Below are 6,990 nucleotides of genomic sequence, written 5' to 3' on the forward strand. Positions count from 1 at the left end.
CCCCATATACCAAGGGTGGTGGGTTTGAACCTGGCCCCAGCAACAACAACAACAAATAAATAAATAAATAATTATGTTTTAACAACAGGAAATAATTAAGATGTCAAATGTAAGATATGTGTTACGAACTTACATTCTAAGGTTGAATAGAAGAGTAATTTCATAAACAAATCTTGATTTTTCTTTATATTAACTAAAGAAAATAACTTTCTGAAGAATAAATCCTACTTGTGATTCTTTTCTTATGTAGGATTATAATGTATTTCATGACGTATACCTGTTATATATTATGTATTACATATTATGATACATATTATTTCAGCATCTTATACATAGAGAATCTAGTAATTATTTTTTTGCCTCACATGCAGAGAAAACTTTATGCTTTGAATTTCTTTTGATTTTTCTCTTTTTTGACTTTAGTTGTATTACTAATACAATTTGGGTTGTTTGGCATTAATATCAAGATTTTATATGCCTTTTCTCTAGGAAGGTCTGGAATTCAGATTAGAAAGTGATTTTCTATTATAATGCAGGTCAAATGATTTCAATCTCTAGTGAAGAATTTGTAGTATTATGTCATTACTCAGAATGCTAAAATATATTTCTGCAGATTATAGTATCTGGATTTTATACCATCTGAGATATCAGATAGTACATTTATTTTTGCAGTCAATGTGAAGCAATTACTTATTAGGTTTATTTGAGGACTCTTCTCTTTAACCTATTCTTTAAATACCTGTATTCCTTTGGGTTCTCTTTTCTGCCCCTTTCTTACTCTTTCCTTCTTAAATGAATAGCTCTGACTGACTGAGTTACTGTTGTGTATCAGGCCAGGGCCATAGCGTACAGTGGAAGAGGTTGTGTACTGCACAATTAGAGAAAGTGACATTCACTGACCTACTCTCCCAAGACTTGCATAGTACAGGCATTTCTGTCCATCAGATGTGGATGTCAATGAGAGGTTCTACTTTACAAACCTCTCATTTACCTTCACAGCAACCTATGAGATGAGTATCGTCATTCCTGTTTTATAGATGAGAAAACTGAGTTTTGAGAATGTTAAATAATTTGCCTAAGGTTACATAATGAATGGGTAAGTAGTCTTTGTTTAAGTCTAAAGCCTTGGCTTCCCTCTACCATCTACCTGTTGTGGGTGATTTTAGCTTTTGTTTATCTCATCCATAGCCACCATCTAAATCATGGCAATTCCCAAATGGCTCCCTACCTCAGATCTCTCTATTGATGGCCTACTAGACAGTTCTTCCAATATGCCCCAGGGGCCCTTCAGATTCTGTAGACTTGAAATTGAATCATCATCATTTTCCTTACCACTGCTTTTCTTTCATTCCCATTCTTAGTGGTGCCAACACCCTGGACTATTCTTTCTCTCTCATCCCCCACACCTAATGAGATGCCACGTCCCATCAATTCTGTTTTTGAAATCTCTCTCTATTGGTTTCCTACCTTTGCATGCCAGTTGTCACTACATTAGTCCAGGCCCTCATTCATTCATTCTGAAAGCCTTAGCTATGCATGATGAAAAGCTTCACCCAAAGTCTGACATCTAAGCCTTTGTACTAGCTGTCTGCTCTGCCTGATTCATCCTTCTTCACCACCCTCACTTGGATACTTGAAGATTCAGATTTAAATCATTTTACTCAGAGAAGCCTTCTTTGATTCATCAACCCTCTTCCTTTATTTAAATTAGTCTTCTTTATGTTCTCATAGCACACCATGCTTTAGTTTGTCATTTCACTCATCACATATCACTCAGGGTCAACTATCAGTACCCTGAAAATCAGTTTGCTTGTCTGACTCCTTCCCTGGATTGAGAAGTCTTTGAGGAGAGGAGCATATCTAACTTTTCTTTATCCTTCTAGCACCTAGCAGCTTGTCTGGGAGGAGATCAATAAATGCTCAAGGGAATGAATCTTCATTCACTCTGTAGACTCTTTAGGCAGATCTATAAGGGTTGTTTACTTAATAGTATAGCATTCAACATGTTTATTTAGTTTTATAAAATTTTGACTGCAACTTATACAATTTTCCCAAGGTTAAAAATAATCATTGGTGATGTTATTCAGTGTACAAAATATTTGTGATGACAGGAAGCATGATTATTGCTTAAGTTATGTTTTTATTCATATTGGCAGCAGCTTCTTCCCTTATTGGTTAACCAGAGATTATAACTTGATTGATTGGTAATTTAAAAAGTGGACTCTGTATTGAACTTTGGCTTAAGGCTCAGAAGATTTGCATCAACCATAATAAATAACCTCCTCAAAGGTGCTTTGTTTATATTTCCTAGTTCCTTTCTGTCAGAAGCAGTTACTATGCAAGAAAATTCCTTGAGATAGATTATCTCAGAACCTAAACATGAAGTTATACATCCTTAGGGGGTAGTTTTCATTAACATGCACCTCACTCTCACTCTGCCCCTGTCTGGTTTGGGCCAACCACTTAAATCTCCCTGGTCATCAGTTTTCTTATTTTTAAAATTAGGTTGTTTGGGCTAAAATAGCTGAAAGGACTCTTCAAGCTCAAATAACCTTTAATTATATTACTTTGGGTCCCTACTGTGAGGTTTCTTTTACTGTGTTATCTATCCTGACCTTTTTCCTCTTCCTTCCTCAGTAGTAGGCTGGTCCTAGCATCACACACATGTTAATAGATATGCTGTGTTCTTTGGCACTTAGCTTTGACCTAGAGGTTTGCTTCCACACGGAGAGCTAAGAAGCAGTTTGCTTGTGTCCTTTGGAACTGTGCCTGCTGCTGCTACTTCACTGGCACGAGCACAGATGCCTTCCACAAAGGGCTTGTGAGCCCCCCCCCCCCCCTTTTAGGAAGCACATTCCTGAGAGTCGGTTTAAAAGTGGAGTGAGGTTGCACAGTGAGCAAAGAAAGATTCCTGAGTCAGATTAGTGACTTCCAAATTGCATAGTTAACAGATTTAGGTTTGTGATTGTGGCCTCTGTGTGTGTGTGGGGGGGGGGGAGTTAAAAACATCATACAATTCAAGTATCCAAGGTTTTAGAGCGAGGAAGACACTTTACAGCAGCTCACAGCTTCTGGATTTTTTGTTATATTTTTCTTTAATTGAAGGTACAACCGGTTAAATTACAAAGGACTTCATTTCCTTTCATAAAGACGAGCCTATATTTCAGGAGGTAAACAGATTGCTTCTAATTTGATTTGCCTATCTCCTAATTTTATCATTAGAGGCAAAGGGACAAATCAGGTACGAACTGTTTTTTGATAAGAAACAGTTTTCTGGGTAGGTGGAAAGTTAGGTCTGGGCTGTGAGAAGTAGAAGAAAGAGAAGTGAAGAGCTGGGAAGGGGTGAGAAGAAAGGTGGCCTGTGAGGACAGGCGTAGTCAGAGAGGCAGCAGGCGCTGAAGGCCAAGGGCTAAACGGTCCCGGTCTGGGTAAGACAAGGGCACCAAACGCTGCTGCCCGGACATGATGCTCGGGAATCCTGCAACAGCTGTCCCAGGAAAATGCGAGAGGGGTCTTGACAAGGTGGACTGGACGCAGGAGCGCCGAGGCGCACGGCGGCCGGTTGGGACAGGGTTAAGGCCATCACCTGCAGCCGAAGTGCGACCCAGATGGGAAGTAGGAAGTGCGGCGCCTGTGCTTCCTGTGTAAATAAACGCGCTGCTGCCGCCGCTGGCGAACTGCGCCCCATACTCGCGCCGCGAGGTTCCCGGGCATCGCAGCTGCCAGTCAGGGGGAGGAGGCGGTTGGGGACTCCTCCTCCTCCCGACCAATAGGTCCGGGAGCCCCAGTCCTGTTGCAATCCTGTAAAGTGTGAAGCTGTCAGCCGCAGAGCCCGGAGGAGGAAGGAGAGAATGAAACAGCTCCTCTTGCCCGGTGTGCGAGCAACCCCGGCTGGCCGTGCGCGCGAGGGAAGCTGTTGAGAAGCCCGGCAGCGGCCGGAGGAATACAGGTCTCCTGCCAGGTAGGTGTAGTGAGATTTTTTTAAAGGCTGCAGGCATTGCAAAACCAGAACGGTGTTGGACTGAAAGAAAAGGACGGGGGACTAACTGTGACACCATGATTTTGGGATTTGTTTTCTGCCTTAAGTGCTTTTAAATCATACAGAATTGAATTTTCTTTCTGAATGCTTTAAACACCTGTTAACTTTTAAACATAGATACCTTTGTAAGGAAAACAGAAAGCAGCTTCATTTCTAATAAAACAGTCTCTATGGAATGTATTGTAAAATTGAAGATTAGACCACACCTCCTTACGTCTTAAGGGGGAGACTAAAAATTGGCATATGCCATATCACCTTTTGTTATTTGGAAATGGATAGCAATATGTTGACATGTATAGCTATAAATAGCATGTTTTATTAGCCGTGGCATCCTGGCCATTACAGTATAGTGATTATTCCACCAAGTAGGTAATTGCTGATAAACAGAATGAAACTCCTGATTCCATAAAGCTGTTCTCAAATTTAAGTTAAAATGAAATGGATTACTCTTTCAACAGGGAAAAGATGTCTCTTCCAGGGCACCTTTTGCTTATCTTTTTAGTTTCAGGGAATATGCTTTAAGTCCACCCCTGATGTAGCTACTCCTCACATTCAGATTTGTTGGCATTAATTCCCTTCTCTGGGAAAATGTTCTTTCTTTACGTTTCCATTACGGACTCAGTTTCTTATTGCTTTCTGCCCCATGCATCTTATCAAAACATTAGCTCTGGGTTCCTAATAGGATTATTAGTATTTTCTGATTTGGCATTTCTGTGTGTTTATTTGAACGCTGAGAAGTATGAATTAAAGGACAAATGTACCTAACATTTCTGAAGCAGCTGATTAGGGGTGTCTCTGCCCAGAAGTAAAATAAAAGAACTAAAAACTGAGCATTACTCAGTTTTTAGGGTGTGGGTAAGAGGCAGAAGGAATCTGGCCAGTCTTAACTGAGTTGCTGACTAAAGTATCTGGCTGCTCCAGCTTTCACTGAAATGAGCCTCTTGATCTCTGGTCCCTTTCACATCTAATTTTTCTATGGTTCCCTCCTCCTTGTTTTATCCTTCCTTCCCAACACTGATGCTTTTAATAAGTAGCAGTCCCTAAAGTATTTCTAAACTATCTTGAGGATGAGAGAAGGAGAGAGAAAGAAAACTTTCTAGTAGACCCACAAAGCTACTTGGAGATAATTTACTATGAAATCCAAGGTCATGATTTCACACAATTCCTGCCCTGCCCTGATACACCTTTGAATAGTGTTTTATTCTTTGTGGTGGGCTTAAAGTTAGAAAAATCAAAAAGAAAAGAGAAACACCTCTGTTTCAAAAGTAACCTTTGATTATCTTGATGAGTAAAATAGTTCCAGGCAAACATGTATAGTGAATGTGAAAAAGATATCAAGTAGCAGAATTGTGTTGCTTGGCTTTTTATTTAAAACAAACAACAAAACTCAGCCTCCAAAACTCAGTCACCCTAGATAACTCACTTCTACACTACTGTGCTGGAAGTAAGGTTTGAGTGTGGTCAAATTCTGTCCATTTACCCAGAGTTTTACAAATATTTATAGTCATCTATGCCAAATATCTTTGTGCTGAGCTCCAAAGAACATTCTCAGCATTCAAAAGCCCCATTCTCATGAATGGTTTCAGTTCATTGGCAATTTAAAGGCATCCAAGCTTCCAAACTAGGTCAGCTTGAGACGTCTTTTTAAAAGAATCGGTTTTTGGGTCTCAGATTTATGAGCCAGGATTTTGGAGCCAAATTCTACAAAAAAGAAAAAAGTATGTTCTCTCTAGAAAGAAAGGGAAAAAAGCTTATTTTATCTACTTAGTAGGGCCATTAACTTCCCGGAAAACATTTTTTCTCTTCAGTAGTATGAATACTTTTAATCTGAGAAAGTATATTTAAAATTTGCTTCTTGAAAAATTAGTATTTTAGATATTTAGAAACATGTATGTGTGGGTCAGAATCATTTCTCTGAAGTGTTTCTGCTGATCCTGGCCTGGCCTTGACTTGTGACATTACTTTCTTGTTGAGTTAGGTTCTTATTGTTTGAAATCTCCAGTTTGAGGTAGAGGTCAGAAATCATGCTGAACCCAGATGTTAGTGGAGGAACAAAGTCTGAAAAGTTTTGGGACTAAGCCTACTTTGTGCAACTGATCATTGTGGATGTGGGCAAGGGGCCGAGGTGCCACACAAGTTATGGTTTCCTCTTTGGTCTTCGGGAGTAGCTATCTGCAGCCATTGCTTCTATGTACCAAGACATTTCTTCCAGGAATGCCTTAATTTATAGGAGCTCCTTAGCTACACCAAATTATCAATATTTTTAGCTTTTGAATGGCTAGAGTTAAATATAGATGAGAACTAGGGCTTAAATATTTTTTGTCCTCTATGTATAACAGAAAAGTTATCTACTCAACTACTGACTGTTTGCTAGGTGCTATGCTGGATGCTGGGAATATGAAGATATGATGTAGTCTCTGTCCTAAGGAAATTCTTATAAGCTTGAAAGTGGCTTTGGACTAGAGTGGTAATTCCCAATTCATGTTGTTTTATCAATATGAAAACAATTTTGACATTTATTTGTTATCGTGTTCATTTTTCTTTTAGGTCATGTTTCTCTGATGCCATTTGAACATTAAATAATTTGAAGAGGCATAGCAGCACATAAGTTTATTTAGCTATTTTATTTTTCACTTTTAGGTGTCTGTGGGAAGTCTTGGACTAGTGTTTTATTTGTCCTAATTTTGGCATTTGCTATTTACTTGATGGACAAGTAGTTCTCTTTTTTTTTTTTTTTCGGTTGCAGCCATCATTGTTGTTTGGTGGGCCCAGGCTAGATTTGAACCCGCCACCTTAGGTGTATGTGGCTGGCGCCTTAGCCACTTGAGCCACAGGTGCTGAGCCGACAAGTAGTTCTCAACCTAATGCCTCATACTATAGTAGTTATTAAAAAATGGAAAACTATACATTAAAGAAAGAAAAAGTGGCTCGGCGCCTATAGCTCAACCGGC

At 39.4% G+C, this 6,990-nt stretch overlaps 1 protein-coding gene across 2 annotated transcripts in view; it reads left to right on the plus strand.

The window, feature by feature from the left end:
- RNF144B (ring finger protein 144B) overlaps positions 1-6,990 on the plus strand; it is a 179,023-nt gene that overhangs the window by 94,885 nt on the left and 77,148 nt on the right. The window contains exon 1 of one of the 2 annotated variants that reach the window (XM_003788377.3): positions 3,675-3,961. The exons of the other annotated variant lie outside the window; for it this stretch is intronic. The gene's annotated coding sequence lies outside the window, so the exon portion shown is untranslated. Of the gene's footprint in view, positions 1-3,674; positions 3,962-6,990 lie in introns of those variants that run through there. 2 annotated transcript variants of the gene reach the window in all.

The sequence above is a fragment of the Otolemur garnettii genome, unplaced genomic scaffold (genome assembly GCF_000181295.1).
Source record: "Otolemur garnettii isolate 467f Iridium unplaced genomic scaffold, OtoGar3 scaffold00026, whole genome shotgun sequence".
NCBI lineage: Eukaryota > Metazoa > Chordata > Mammalia > Primates > Galagidae > Otolemur > Otolemur garnettii.